The sequence below is a fragment of the Kogia breviceps genome, chromosome X (genome assembly GCF_026419965.1).
Source record: "Kogia breviceps isolate mKogBre1 chromosome X, mKogBre1 haplotype 1, whole genome shotgun sequence".
Taxonomy (NCBI): Eukaryota; Metazoa; Chordata; class Mammalia; order Artiodactyla; family Physeteridae; genus Kogia; species Kogia breviceps.
Genome location: NC_081330.1, coordinates 51,422,780 through 51,426,397, shown reverse-complemented (window position 1 = coordinate 51,426,397; position 3,618 = coordinate 51,422,780). Strand labels below are relative to the sequence as shown.

General features: G+C 39.0%; 1 pseudogene; it reads right to left on the bottom strand.

Moving 5' to 3' along the window:
- Window positions 1–2,254: 2,254 nt before the first annotated feature.
- Window positions 2,255–2,713, bottom strand: LOC131747849 (cofilin-1 pseudogene; annotated as a pseudogene).
- Between the last annotated feature and the right edge of the window lie 905 nt (window positions 2,714–3,618).

The window sequence follows — 3,618 nt, the reverse complement described above, 5'->3', positions numbered from 1 at the left end:
TTACCATGACAACAAAAAGAATAAAATACCTAGGAATAAATCTACCTAAGGAGGTAAAAGCCTGTACTTAAAAAACTATAAGACATGGATAAATAAAATTAATGACAAAACAAACAGATGGAAAAGTATATTATGTTTTTGGACTAGAAGAATTAATATTGTTAAAATGACCATACTACACAAAGCAATCTACAGATTCAATGAAATCTGTATCAAAATACCAATGGCATTTTTCATAGAACTACAACAAAAAATTTTTTTAATTTGTATGGAAACACAAAAGACCCCAAATATCCGAAGCAATCATGAAAAAGAAAAACAAAATTGGAGGTATCACACTCACTGACTTTAGACTATACTAGAAAGGTACGTTAATGAAAACAGTATGGTACTGGCACAAAAACATATACATACATCAATGGAACAAAATAGACAGCCCAGAAATAAACCCACACACTTATGGTCAACTTAATTCATGACAAAGGAGGCAAGATTATATAATGGTGAAAAGACAGTCTCTTCAATAAGTGGTGCTGGAAAAACTGGGCAGCTACATGTAAAAGAATGAAAATACATTTTTTTCACACCATATACAAAAATAAACTTAAAATCTATTAAATGCCTAAATTTAAGACTCGAAACCATAAAACTCCTAGAAGAAAACATAGGCAGTACACTCTTTGACATGTCTTAGCAATATTTTTTGGATCTGTATTCTCAGACAAGGGAAACAAAAGCAAAAGTAAACAAATGGGACAATATCAAACTTAAAAGCTTTTACACAGGGAAGGAAACCATTAAGAAAAGAAAAAGACACTATTAAATGGGAACAGATATTTTCAAATGACATGTCTGATAAGAAGTTAATATCCACAATGTATAAACAGCTTATACAGCTCAATATAACAAAAAATTCTATTAAAAAATGGGCAGAAGACCTGAATTGACGGTTTCCCAAAGAAGCTGTAGAGATGGCTAATAGGCACATGAAAAGCTGTGCAAGAGAAATGCAAATGAAACCCATGAGATATCAGCTCACACTTGTCAGAATGGTTATCAAAAAGAACACAAATAACAAATATTGGCGAGGATGTGGAGAAAAGGGAATGCTTGTACACTGTTGGTGGGAATGTAAACTGGTGAAGCCATTTTGAAATCAGTATGGAGGTTCCTAAAAAAGTCAAAAATAGATCTACCATATGATCCTCTAATTCCACTCCTGGGTATATATCCAAAGAAAATGAAAACACTAATTTGAAAAGATATATGCACCCAAATGTTCACGGCAACATTATTTACGATAGCCTAGATGTGGAAGCAAACTAAGTGTCCATCAACAGATGAATGGATAAAGAACATGTGGTATATATATACAATGAAATATTACTCAGCCACAAAAATAATAAAATTTTGGCATTTACGACAACATGGATGGACCTAGAGGGTATTATGCTTAGTGAAATAAGTCAGACAGAGAAAGAGAAACACTCTATGTTATCACTTATATATGGAGTCTAAAAATAAAACAAAGGAATATAACAAAACAGAAACAGACTCACAGATATAGAGTACAAACTAGTGGCTACCAGAGGGAGAGGGAAGGAGGGAGGGGCAAGATGTACAAACTACTATGTATAAAATAAGTAAGCTACAAGTATATATTGTACATCACAGGGAATATAATCAATATTTCATAATAACTTTATTTATTTATTTATTTTTATTGTTGTGTGTGTATGTGTGTGCTTTGAATTGAAGGTCCTTTACTGGTCCTGCTTCCATGAGTGGCTGTGACCAGGGGAAAAAGGGGAGGGGAACCAGGAGGTGCAGGGAGGGGTCATCTCTACAACATTCCATTTATACACAGAATTAAACAGACAAGCACAGTCACTATTGTGGTTAGACGTTGGCAGCATGGGAAAGGGGAGGAACAGGTGGGAAAATGGGGTGTTGTCAAAAAAAAACCATACAGCCCCCCCAAAATAGGAGTTCCTGGGGATAACTTGATCTGATTCAACCCAAGAGGAATCAGAAGATCAAAAGCTGTTTGGGAAGGCCAGAACTGTCAGGGATGGAGGGAGAAGGAGGAAGATCCAGGGGGTGGGGGGGCTGTTTGGCAACTGGGGTGAAAGAACTGCCCTCCTCATGCTGGGATCCCCCCAGCCCCTCAGGTCTGGCAGTAAGGGGGCAGCCTGCAACTGCCATATGCAGGTCTGGAGCTGTCAGATGCTCCAGGCAGGAGGCTGGAGGGACCTCACAAAGGCTTGCCCTCCAGGGAGATGATGGCATTGCTCCCCAGCTTCCCTGCCAGGGTGCAGGGGTCCTTGACCTCCTTACAAGTTTGCTTGTAATTCATCTTGATCTCTGTCAGCTTCTTCTTAATGGCATCCTTGGAGCTGCCATAGATCATTTTGCTCTTAAGGGATGCACACTCAGGGGTCCAGAAGATGAACACCAGGTCCTCCTTCTCGCTCTCCTTGATCTCATAGATTGCCTCATAGAGGACGCAGTGGCAGCCTTTGTCTGGCAGCATCTTGACAAAGGTGGCGTAGGGGTTGTCTACAGTCTGGCCCACATCACCTACTAGGATCTCCTTGCTCTCTTCCAGGATTATGTTCTTCTTGTCCTCGATCAGGCTGAAGAGCACCACCTTCTCTTCCTTCTTCATCTCCTCTGGTGTTGACAACTTACACATCTTCATGTCATTGAACATTTTGATGACCCCTCCAGAGATAGCCGCAATGGAGGCCACGTTTCCAGAAGAAAAAAGAAGAGAGCAAGGAGAGCCAGAAAAGACAAGAGCTGCTGCAGCTGTTGCCAGGATCCAACTTATCATAATAACTTTAAATGGACTATAATCTGTTAATTTAATTGCTATATTTTATACCTGAAATTAATATTGCAAATCAACTATACTCAATTAAAAAATTATCAAATTTTGTTATGGACCATGTTTTTGGTGTTGTATCTAAGAAGTCATCACTAAACCTTAGGTCACCTAGAATTTCTCCTATGTTATCTTCCAGGAGGTTTATACCTTTTTTTTTTTTTTTTTTTTTTTTTTGCGGTACTCGGGCCTCTCACTGTTGTGGCTTCTCCCGTTGTGGAGCACAGGCTCCGGACGTGCAGGCTAAGTGGTCATGGCTCACGGGCCTAGCTGCTCCGCGGCATGTGGGATCTTCCCAGACCAGGGCACAAACCCATGTCCCCTGCATCGGCAGGCGGACTCAAAACCACTGTGCCACCAGGGAAGACCAATATACCTTTGCATTTTACATTTAGTTTTCAGATTCATTTTGAGTTAATTTTTGTGAATGGTGTAAAGTCTGTCTAAATTAATTAATTAACCTACTTTCTGTCTTCCTTCCTTCCTTCCTTTCCATGTGGATTTCCAGTTGTTCCATCACATTTTATTGAAAAGACTATACTTTCTCCATTAAATTGCCTTTTCTTCTTTGTCAAAGATCAGCTGACTATATTTATGTGGTTCTATTTCTGGGCTCTCTATTCCATTCCATTGATCCATTTGTCTATTCTTTCACCAGTTTCAAACATTTTCATTATCGTAGCATTATGAGAAGCCTTGAAGTTGATTAGTGTCAGTACTCCAACTTTGTT